This window comes from Somniosus microcephalus, chromosome 31, assembly GCF_052327205.1.
Source record: "Somniosus microcephalus isolate GS21.2 chromosome 31, FLI_Smic_1.0, whole genome shotgun sequence".
Taxonomy (NCBI): domain Eukaryota; kingdom Metazoa; phylum Chordata; class Chondrichthyes; order Squaliformes; family Somniosidae; genus Somniosus; species Somniosus microcephalus.
The window spans coordinates 30,941,932-30,954,712 of NC_141017.1; positions in this window are offsets into that span (position 1 = coordinate 30,941,932).

Consider the following 12,781-nt stretch of genomic DNA (forward strand, 5'->3'; position numbering starts at 1 on the left):
CTTCCTATACCCAAGACTTTTATATGCAATGGGTCTTGCCCCTCCCTATCTCTGTAACCTTCTCCAGCCCTACAGCCCTCCGAGATCTCTGCACGCCTCCAATTCTGGCTCTTACGCATCCCTGCTTTCCATTGTCCCACCATTGGCGGCCGTGCCTTCAGCTGTCTAGGCCCTAAGTTCTGGAATTCCCTCCCTAAACCTCTCCGCCTCGCTACCTCTCTCTCCTCCTTTAAGACGCTCCTTAAAACCTACCTCTTTGACCAAGCTTTTGGTCACCTGCTTTAATATCTCCTTATGTGGCTCGGTGTCAATTTTTTTTGTCTGATAATGCTCTTGTGAAACGCCTTGGGATGTTTTACTACGTTAAAGACTCTATATAAATGAAAGTTGTCGTTTTTTTTTATTCGTTCACAGGATGTGGGCGTCGCTGGCAAGGCCGGCATTTATTGCCCATCCCTAGTTGCCCCTTGAGAAGGTGGTGGTGAACCGCCTTCTTGAACCGCTGCAGCCCGTGTGGTGAAGGTACTCCCACAATGCCGTTAGGGAGGGAGCTCCAGGATTTTGACTCAGCGACGATGAAGGGACGGCCGATATATTTCCAAGTCAGGATGGTGTGTGATGTGGAGGGGGAACTTGGAGGTGGTGGTGTTCCCCATGCGCCTGCTGCCCTCGTCCTTCTAGGTGGAAGAGGTCGCGGGTTTGGGAGGTGCTGCCGAAGAAGCCTTGGCGAGTTGCTGCAGTGCATCCTGTAGATGGTACACACTGCAGCCACATTAGTAGTTGTTGGGAGAATAATGAATACCCAATAAGTGAAATAGCAAAATACTCTCACGATGTGGTCTCCTCTACATTGGGGAGACCAAACGCAGATTGGGTGACCGCTTTGCGGAACACCTCCATTCAGTCCGTAAGGATGACCCCGAGCTTCCTGTCGCCTGTCATTTTAATTCACCGCCCCATTCCCACTCAGACCTCGCCGTACTCGAGCTTTTGCATTGTTCCACGGAAGCTCAGCGTAAGCTCGAGGAACAGCACCTCATCTTCTGATTAGGCACTTTACAGCCTTCCGGACTCAATATCGAGTTCAACAATTTCAGATCATAACTTCGGCCTCCATTACATTTTTACTTATATTTTTTATCCACACCTTTGTTTTGGCCTTTTCACCCCCCTGTGGTAAACCATTGTTATATACCTGTCTGTATGTGTATGTGTATTCCACTAGGTACAGGTCTGGACATGCCTCGGCTGACTCCTCCCACTATTCCAGGTATATAAGTGACTACCTCCCAGTCCCTTAGTATTCTGGACGGGTCGACCACTCGAGACAAGACCTTCATTCTTTAGTTAATAAAAGCTTGGTTGTTACTCGCTTAACCTCAGTCTTTTGAGTAATTGATGGCGCATCAATTTTATTAACTAAATTTTTTTATAATGGAGAAGATCCTCACACCAGCATGCCTGGACCTGGACAGTCGGGAAGCGGACGCTTCCACCAAGTTTGCTCACTGGCTCATGTGCTTCGAGGCATTCCTGACTGCCTCCACTGCCGTCGTAACGGATGCGAACAAACTGTCTGTCCTGATCTCCAAGGTGAACCACCGAGTGTACTCAGTCATCCGGGACGCGACCTCGTACACAGCCGCCCTCCAGCTCCTCAAGACCCAGTACACGCGCCCTGTGAACGAAGTTTACGCCAGGCACCTCCTGGGGAGTCGCAAGCAACAACCTGGGGAATCGACTGAGGAATACCTCCAAGCACTGTCCGTGCTTGGCCGGGCCTGTGGGTGTAAGGCGGTAACGCCCACTAAGTACACGGAGGAACTGATCCGGGATGCCTTCGTAGCGGGCCACAGGTCCAACTACACCCGACAGCGACTGCTGGAGCAGAGTGACCTCACCCTCGACAAAGCCTCCGAAATCGCACTAACGCTGGACGCAGCCTACCGGGGCATGGATGCCTACTCCTCTGCACCGTGGACGCCGCGGGGAACGACAACCTGGGACATGGTAGGACAGCCCCATAGCACCGTGCCAGCCCAGCCACAGCCCAACAACGGCCCAACCACCGCAGCAGTGTCCCAAAGCCAGACAGCAGTATCCCAAGGCCAGAAATGCTACTTCTGTGGCCAGGCCAAACACCCCAGAGCGCGCTGCCCGGCGAAGAATGCGACCTGCTCGGGCTGCGGGAAAAAGGGACACTACGCTAGCGTCTGCAAGGCCAAAGCCACCCCGAACGCCAGCAGCGCCGCGTGTGGGCCGTGCGAGCCGCCATCTTGGGCCCCCAACAGCGCCGCGTGTGGGCCGTGCGGGCCGCCATCTTGGGCCTCCCCAGCCATGTGCGAACCACCGCAGCAGCAGCCATCTTGGACGACTCCAACCACATGGGAATCATGGACGACGCCATCTTGGACACCAGCCGGGACGCAGCAGGCCGCCAACCACCCCCCCCCCATCTGATACCCGCAGCGACACACCGACCCCTACGCTGGCCTCTGTTACGCTGGACCAAACGAGACCGCACCAACTAGCTCGGTCCAAAATGGACGTTAAGGTAAACGGCCATGCAATAAACTGCCTTTTTGACTCCGGGAGCACAGAGAGCTTCATCCACCCCGACACGGTGCGGCGTTGCTCTCTCCCAGTCCTGCCTGCGCACCAGCGGATTTCTATGGCCGCCGAGTCCCAGTCAGCGGACATTGGCGGCTGCGTGGTGACACTAGTAGTAGACGGGACTGTGTTCAATAATTTTAAACTCCTGGTCCTGCCCCAACTTTGCGCTGCCGTTCTACTGGGGTTGGATTTCCAGTGCCACCTCAAAAGCGTTACGATGGCGTACGGTGGCCCCCTCCCCCCACTCACAGTCCGCAGCCAGCAGCCTCCAAATTGCCCGCCGCGCACCAGATGCAACCTCTCCACACTCAGAGTCCCACCCCCCCCACTGTTTGCTAACCTCACCCCCGACTGTAAGCCCATCGCCACAAAGAGCAGGCGATACAGTGCCGGGGACAGGGTTTTCATCAAAACCGAAGTGGAGCGGCTCCTGAAGGAGGGGATTATTGAGGGCAGCACCAGCCCCTGGCGAGCCCAGGTGGTGGTCGTTAAGACCGGCGAGAAACAACACCTGGTCATCGACTACAGCCAAACAATAAACCGCTACACCCTGCTGGACGCCTACCCACTCCCCCGCATAGCTGACATGGTCAACCAGATCGCGCAGTACCGCGTCTTTTCGACCATTGACCTGAAATCAGCGTACCACCAGCTCCCCGTCCGCCCCGAAGACCGTCAGTATACTGCTTTTGAGGCAAACGGCCGCCTCTATCACTTCCTTAGGGTTCCCTTTGGCGTTACCAACGGGGTCTCCGTCTTCCAAAGGGAGATGGACCGGATGGTCGATCAAAACGCGCTGCAGGCCACCTTCCCTTACCTAGACAATGTGACCATCTGCGGCCATGACTTGCAGGACCATGACGCAAACCTCGAGAAATTCCTCCGCACCGCCCAACTCCTGAACCTGACATATAACAAGGAGAAGTGCATATTCCGCACAGACCGCCTCGCCATCCTTGGCTGTGTTGTGGAACACGGGGTCATCGGTCCCGACCCGGATCGGATGCGTCCCCTTATGGAACTCCCACTGCCCCACTGCCTAAAAGCTCTGAAGAGGTGCCTAGGGTTTTTTTCCTACTACGCCCAGTGGGTCCCCTACTATGCAGACAAAGCCCGTCCGCTGATCAAATCCACCTCTTTTCCCCTGATGGCAGAGGCCCGCTCGGCCTTCCACCGTATCAAGGAGGACATTGCCAAAGCCACCATGCACGCAGTGGACGAATCCATCCCCTTCCAGGTGGAAAGCGATGCGTCCGACTTCGCTCTGGCCGCCACCCTTAATCAGGCGGGGAGACCTGTGGCATTCTTCTCACGAACCCTCCAGGGCCCGGAGACCAGACACTCCGCGGTCGAGAAGGAGGCCCAGGCTATTGTGGAGGCTGTGCGTCATTGGAGGCACTACCTGGCCGGAAAACGATTTACCCTGCTCACTGACCAGCGTTCAGTTGCTTTTATGTTCAACAACAAGCAGAGGGGCAAAATCATAAATGACAAGATCTTGAGGTGGAGAATCGAACTTTCCACCTACAATTACGAGATCTTGTACCGGCCTGGGAAGCTCAATGAACCCCCAGATGCCCTATCGCATGGCACCTGCGCCAGCGCGCAGATCGATAGGCTAAGGGCCCTCCACAATGACCTCTGCCACCCGGGGGTCACCAGGTTCTTCCACTTCATCAAGGCCCACAACCTGCCTTACTCCATTGAGGAGGTCAGGACCATGACCAAGAACTGCCAAGTCTGCGCGGAGTGCAAACCGCACTTTTATAGACCAGACAGAGCCCACCTGATAAAAGCCACTCGCCCTTTCAAACGCCTGAGCGTCGATTTTAAAGGGCCTCTCCCCTCCTCCGACCGCAATGTGTACTTCCTCAACATCATTGACGAGTACTCCCGTTTCCCGTTCGCTATCCCCTGCCCCGACATGACCAGTGCCACGGTCATTAAATGTCTGAACAGCCTCTTCACCCTGTTCGGTTTCCCCAGCTATATCCATAGCGACCGGGGCTCATCGTTTATGAGCGACGAACTCCACCAGTACCTGCTCGCTAGGGGTATAGCCACAAGCAGGACCACCAGTTACAACCCCCGGGGGAACGGACAGGTGGAAAGAGAGAATGCAACAGTTTGGAAGGCCGCCCTACTAGCCTTAAAGTCTAGGGGCCTTCCGACCTCCCGCTGGCAGGAGGTGCTCCCCGATGCGCTCCACTCGATTCGGTCACTGCTCTGCACTGCCACCAATGCCACCCCTCACGAGAAAATGTTTGTCTTCCCAAGGAAGTCCACATCGGGGACAGCATTACCGCCATGGCTGACGTCCCCAGGGCCGGTACTACTGAGAAGACACGTGAGGACCAATAAAACGGACCCCCTGGTCGAGAGGGTCGACCTCCTCCACGCCAACCCCCAGTACGCTTACATTGCGTACCCGGACGGGCGGGAGGACACGGTCTCCATACGAGACCCACATGGCAGCTGCCTCTCATTCTGCCAGCGCATTTCACACCTAATCTAGAGCCGTCTTTTGTCTCCACTAGTCCTATCACCATCTCGTCTCACTTTGAATACCTCTTCATGTCTCTTCACTTCTCTTTTGTTCTCTCCCAGCCCCCAAGCTGGCCTTTCAATCTGTTTCATTTCCTGTGCTTTTTCAGTCTTGACAAAGGGTTTCGACCCGAAAGATGTGCGGGTTAGGTTGATTGGCCATGATAAAAAAAAAAATTGTCCCTTAGTGTTAGGGGGGATTAAATATGTGGGGTTACGGGGTTACGGGGATAGGGCTTGGGTGGGATGGCTGTCAGTGTAGGGTCTGGGTGCTAGGGTTTGGATGATCAGCCATGATCTCGTTGAATGGCGGAGCAGGCTCGAGGGGCCGAATGGCCTACTCCTGCTCCTATCTTCTATGTTTCTATGTTGACTCTATTTCTCTCTCCACGGATGTTGCCTGGCCTGCTGAGTTTTTCCAGCGTTTTCTGTTGTTATTCCCAATAAGTGAAGCTCTGCGTCATTCTGTAACTGGGAGAACCAGAACTTCCTGCTCACAAACATCTGAACAACATTACACTATAATGTTAAGGAAAGAGTTTCTCTGTTAATACTTTTTTTTTAAGTTTAACATTAAGTTTAAAAGTTCCCAGGGCCAAATTGTGAAGCTAGGATTTTGCACCAGTCACAGTTATACTACAGCTGACACTACCTGATAAGTGAAGCAATTGTGAGGACTTCATTCAGATGCCAGAAGGGTATTGCAGGAAATTACTGGTACCTTTTTGCTAATTCACTCCAACCCACATGGGGCAATTTTCTGATGCCGAATGCAGTAGGCTTATAAATGCTGCTGACAATGCTGGTGCTAATTAATTTGCAAACCGGATAAATAGCACTTAATATAGAGACACATAACAAACAAAAAAAAAACTCACACTGGGTAAAAGTGCAGGGATTTTTTTTTATGTCTTTTTCACAGAAACAGCTCATTGGCAGTGTTTACCTTACAAACAAAAGCTGCCGGGAAACTGAAACCGCTCAACATCAACACTCTTGCAACAACCTACTCCAGGGCTTCACGATCACACTACAGTCACCTTTAGATCATCTCTGGTACCCACCGTCATTTTACTGTAAGAGGGCTCACCTTCAGGAAGCCCTAAATATAATTTGCTAAGAGTTGACATCTCTGACACATCCACACATGAATTACCACGAAAGCTAAAGGTAATTATTGCTGATCTTATCTGGATATTGTATTCAGAGTCAAGGCAATGATCATAAAGATTAAAAGGACATAAGCGCTGACTTTCATTTCTATATCCCCGAGGTGCAATTCGTAATACGATCAATGACGGGCAGGAAAAGACCCTCTGGTCCATCCAGCCTGTCCCATGCAATTGTGATACCTTGTGTACCACAATATATACACTCTCCACCCCACCGAAACCATGTGATCTCCCGGGAGAGGCCAAAAACCTCCTGGTGGGATTGCAATTATCCTATAGATCCTGGTGGGGTTTCAGTGATCTTATGGATCCTGGTGGGGTCTCAGATTGCATAGATCCTGGTGGGCTCGCCACAATCCTATGGGTTCTGGTGCGCTCACTAAGATCCTATGGGTCCTGGTGAGCTCTCTAAGATCCTATAGGTCCTGGTGGGCTCTCTAAGATCCTATGGGTCTTGGTGGGCTCTCTAAGATCCTATGGGTCCTGGTGGGCTCTCTAAGATCCTATGGGTCTTGGTGGGCTCTCTAAGATCCTATGGGTCTTGGTGGGCCCCCAATGATCCTATGGGCCCTGGTGTGCGCCCAATGATCCTATGGGTCCTGGTGAGTTCACTAAGACCCTATAGGTCCTGGTGGGCTCTCTAAGATCCTATGGGTCTTGGTGGGCCCCCAATGATCCTATGGGCCCTGGTGTGCTCACAATGATCCTATGGGTCCTGGTGGGCTCCCAATGATCCTATGGGTCCTGGTGCACTCCCAATGATCGTATGGGTCCTGTTGGCTCTCTAAGATCCTATGAGTCCTGGTGGGCTTTCTAAGATCCATTGGATCCTGGTGAGCTCTCTAAGATCTATGTGTCCTAGTAGGCTCCCAATGATCCTATGGGTCCTGTTGGCTCTCTAAGATCCTATGGGTCATGGTGGGCTTTCTAAGATCCATTGGATCCTGGTGAGCTCTCTAAGATCTGTGTTTCCTAGTGGGCTCCCAATGATCCTATGGGTCCTGTTGGCTCTCTAAGATCCTATGGGTCCTGGTGGGCTTTCTAAGATCCATTGGATCCTGGTGGGCTCCCAATGATCCTATGGGTCCTGTTGGCTCTCTAAGATCCTATGGGTCCTGGTGGGCTTTCTAAGATCCATTGGATCCTGGTGAGCTCTCTAAGATCTATGTGTCCTGGTGGGCTCCCAATGATCCTATGGTTCCTGGTGAGCTTGCCAGGATCCAGGCACTTTAGACTCTGTGAAGCTATGGTATAAGCTCACATATAAAAGACGGGCACTTGGTGGAGAGCAGCTGATGCACACTGAGCAATACCCGAGAAAGAGTCAGCACCGTCGGGGGGGGCGGGGGCGGCGAGGGGAGAAAACTGGAGGGAAAGAAAAACTGAAAAAAAAAAAATGCCTTCGCAAAGTGGAAGGGATCTTGTCTTGACGGGAAGGAATGCAGGGCAATATTCTAATCATGTTAAACAAACAATAATTCCTTTATGCTGCAAATAAATCATTGCAGAAGAGTTGAAGTTATTTTGTAATCACATAATTAGTGTTTCTTCGAAAAGGCTTGTCGCGACCCATTCTGCATTCCATGTATTGGGTTACACTGCTGAGAAACAAATGCAACAAGTTTGCAGCATCTACACATTCTCATTGCAGGACATGCTCCAGTTATACAGAGAGGCTGGGCTTTTTTTATTTAATCCCATTTGTGCAGATATTACTTAAAGGGCTTAGACGATATTTATATTGGTTGGACTCCAACACACAGACCAACAATTAACATGTTTGTACTTACAAGTGGTCAGAATGGTTAAATGTACAGGAAAAATTGTACACTCGCCTCTTTCTCCCTCCTGCTGTAGCTGCTCACTCTTGCTGGTGTACGGGTCCGTGGGTGCAGACTGCTCCTCCGGTACCTCACCCAAGTGCCCATTTTTTTAACGAGTGAGCCTCGACATTAAGGCCAGGATCTGACGAAAGGTCATCGGCCTGAAACATTGACTCTGTTTCTCTCTCTCTCCACAGATGCTGCCTGGCCTGCTGAGTATTTCTAGCATTTTCTGTTTTTTTTATTTAGGTCAGGAGTTTCTGCTTCTCTCTGGTGCTCCCCAGTCCATGATCGATTAAAATGAATGGGTGGAGAATTACAGACTGGCGAGTGCAGAGATAGAAAACCTCGGTCTAAGGGTCGGTTGTGGACGACATGGGTGAGAATGTTCCTACCCTCATCAGTAGTCCACACACATACGGTTTGCAGCCGGGCCCCACTGGATAGCGATCAGGAATGGGGAACCCTGGTAGATTGTTCCCCTCTCTAGGCCAGGGGCAGTGAGGCCAACTGTTGCCGGGCTGAGATGTGCTAACTCTAGTTGCCTGTAGCTGCAACTGAACAGACTCCCTGACATGAATCTTGCCATTCATGTAGAAATGACTTATGGAATAATACTGAGCGGCCTGCTGGTGGCGCTGTCCAGGGAGACTATAAATACTCAGGCACGGGCCCAGCTTGCTCAGGACATTTTGTAAACAGGAACTAGTGAAGGACAACTAGACCTCCACGTTGTGAAACAGTTGATTAAAGCCTTGTTTAATACTCTGACCAAGTGCCTAGTAGTTTTCTTACGTTATTCCCAAAGATATTATTGGGGAGGGGGCATTCTGCCGCTCTGCAATTAAATAGGACGTGGATTTTGAGACTCTCTGTGCAAAATCTACAGGAGCCTCTAGAGAATGACTCATATTTTGTCTGAGTAAATGGAGGTAAATATTGGCTTAAGCTCTTTCCCGGCTTGTAATGATCATCTTCCTGGTGTAGCACTAAGCCATAGGGACCAGAAGGTGTCAGGCTCGATTCCTGGTCTGCAGTGACTTCGCTGGTCTCAGGCAGGGTAAAGTTGAGGTGCAACAATTGTGGGTGCACCCCTGGGCTAAACAAGAGACAATCAGACAATACAAAAAGAAAATACTGCAGATGCTGGAAATCTGAAATAAAAACAGAAAATGCTGGAGAAACTCAGCAGGTCAGGCAGCGTCTGTGAAGAGAGAAACAGAGTTAACGTTTCAGGTCGATGACCTTTTGTCAGAACTGGAAAAAAGCAGGAAATGAAACAGATTTTTAAGCAAGTGAAGGGGCTGGGAAAGGGGGGAGGGGATGAAAGAACAAACGGGAAGGTCTGTGATGGGATGGAAGGCGGAAGAGGTTAAGAGACATCAAGAGATATTCAAGGCGAGAGGAGATGGTAATGGAACAGGTTAAGAAACAAAGGATGGCTCGAGATGAAGTGTGAATTGCACTGGCAGAATGAGATGCAGCTGCCAGAATCAGACAGGATTGTTCCTGATGGGTGCACCAGCACTTCTGGGGATGGAGGAGATTGTGAGTTGGTGCTCGGGATGGGGATTCCCCTATCAGTACACGGCTGGCAAGGTGGTCCACCCCCCCTGGGGTCTACCTGTCTTTTCCTTCCACCACACTTGAGTGCCACTGGAGCTTGCTCTGCTTCCCCCCCCGCCCCACCTCTGCTGTTTCGCTCTAACCATTCACACAGCCTCTGAGTCTCGTGTAAACTTTCCAATTTCACTCATCGTGTCTCCTTTTATTTCATGCTATTCTGTCATCTCCTGTTCCCCACCTACCTTGGCTCAGTGGGTAGCACTCTTGCCTCTGAGCCAGAAGGTTTTGGGTTCATAGTCCCAGTTCAGAGAATTAAGCACAATAAATCCAGGCTGACGCTTCAGTGCAGTACTGAGGGAGCGCTGCACTGTTAGAGGTGCAGGATTTTGGATGAGACGTTAAACCGAGGCCCCCTCTGCCCTCTCAGGTGGACGTAAAGGATCCCGCGGCACTCTTCAAAAATGAGCAGGGCTTTCTCCCCGGTGTCCTGACCAAATTTCTTCTTCTTAGGCTGTCCCTCGGAACCGAGGATGACTTGCTTCCATGCTAAAAATGAGTTCTCAGGTGACTGATGAGTCCAATGCGGGACCTACAGTCTCTGCCACAGGTGAGGCAGACGGTGGTTGAAGGGGCGGGTGGGTGGGGTGCTTGGGTTGACGTGCGCTCCTTGCACTGCCTGCGCTTGGCTTCCGCTTGCTCCCGGCGAAGAGACTCAAGGTGTTTGGCGCCTTCCCGGATGCTTCTCCTCCACTTTGTGCGGTCTTGGGCCAGGGATTCCCAGGTGTCGGTGGGGATGCTGCACTTTTTCAAGGAGGCTTTGAGGGTGTCCTTGAAGCGTTTCCTCTGCCCACCTGGGGCTCTCTTGCCGTGCCGGAGCTCCGAGTAGAGCGCTTGTTTTGGGAGTCTCGTATCGGGCATGCGGACAATGTGACGTAAAGGATCCCGCGGCACTCTTCAAAAATGAGCAGGGCTTTCTCCCCAGTGCTCTGACCAACACGGTGGCATAGTGGTTAGCACTGTTGCCTCACAGCGCCAGGGTCCCGGGTTCAAATCTGGCCTCGGGCGACTGTCTGTGTGGAGTTTGCACATTTTCCCTGTGTCTGCGTGGGTTTCCTTCGGGTGCTCCGGTTTCCTCCCACAGTCCAAAGATGTGCAGGTTAGGTTGATTTGGCTATGATAAATTGACCCTTAGTGTTAGGGGATTAAATACGTGGGGTTACGGGGATAGGGTGGGATATGTGTCGGTGCAGGCTCAATGGGCCAAAATGGCCTCTATCTGCACTGTAGATTCTGTGATTCTGTGTGATAACAGATGATTTATTTCATTGGCCTTTGTGGGAGCTTGCTGTGCTCAAATTGGCTGTCATGTTTCCCTACATTACAACAGGAAATACACTTAAAAAATACTTCATTGGCCGTAAAGCATTTTGGGATGTCCTGAGGTCATTAAAAAGCCTTATATAAATGCAAAATTCCAGATTATTGCTGCACTATTGGAGGTGCCGTCTTTCGGATGAGATGTTAAACCGAGGCCCCGTCTGCTCTCTCAGGTGGATGTAAAAGATCCCATGGCACTATTTGGAAGAAGAGCAGGGGAGTTATCCCCGGTGTCCTGGCCAATATTTATCCCTCAACCAACATAACAGAAACAAATTATCTGGGTCATTATCACATTGCTGTTTGTGGGAGCTTGCTGTGCGCAAATTGGCTGCTGCGTTTCCCACATTACAACAGTGACTCCACTTCAAAAGTACTTCATTGGCTGTAAAGCGCTTTGAGATGAGCACTTGAAACGCCATAGCGTACAAGGCTGCGGACCAAGTGCTGGAAAATGGGATTAGAATAGACAGGGCTTGATGGCCGGCACGGACACGATGGGCCGAAGGGCCTCTTTCTGTGCTGTATAACTCTATGACTCTTTGAGATGTCCGGTGGTCGTGAAAGGCGCTGTAGAAATGCAACTCTTATTTACAAGTCTTATTTATTAAGCCAGCTAAGAATCCAATGTGTATTTTTCTCTTTGATAATATTCTTCACTCTAATCTTAAAGAAATATTATATAAATTGACAAAATAGTATTGTTTCTCTGATTTTCAAAGAATTTGAAGTAGATAAAATCTTTCAGCAAGTTGTTAGTTCCTAGTGGATTTCTGAAGAATGTTCAGACTAAAGAGCTTTATAATCATTCAGTTTACCTATTTCATGTGAAACTCTCTTACCTGAGGGATACAATGAGAGACTGTTAGGAGATGTTTGGGGTCAGACTGTTCTAACTGCTGGAGGAGGACTGGTGAGAGGTATGAATGTATTTCTTTTAAAATATTGTTGCTTTGCATTTTATGGTATAGGTGTCCAATATCTTTGCTTCTGTATATTATTTCAGTCCAAATAAATGGGAATGATTGTTTTAGCCTGGATGAATCTGGTGAGAGTGTGATTTTTTACATCATCCAATGGACTCGAGATGTAATGGGAATCCCTGGCTGTGTAATCATGTGCACAATTTACCACAATCAGGGTGAATTGTTAGACATTATCGCTGCAAGGGGAGAAAGCATGGACATCTGATTTTAGATGTGAGGGGGGTGCAATCCGTTATCAGCAACCCTTGCCTGGTCACTTTAATGAGAAAATTGCATTTAAAAAACCCTACTTGTAACAATGCATTGTCCAATGTGGTACTGAACAGGACAGTCCCAGGTTTGCTCCCTGATCTCAGATGAACTAGCTGATCTTAGACAAACTGGCGGTTAGAATTACACAGAATGTACAGCATGAAAGAGGCCATTCGGCCCAACTGGTCCGTGCCGGTGTTTATGCTCCACACGAGCCTCCTCCTACCCCTCTTCATCTCAGCCTATCGGCATAACCTTCTATTCCTTTCTCCCTCATGTGTTTATCCAGCTTCCCCTTCAATGCATCTATACTATTCGCTTCAACCACTCCCTGTGGTAGCGAGTTCCACATTCTCACCACTCTGGGTAAAGAAGTTTCTCCTGAATTCACTATTGGGTTTATTAGTGACTATCTTATATTTAGGGCCCCTAGATCTGGTCTCGCTCG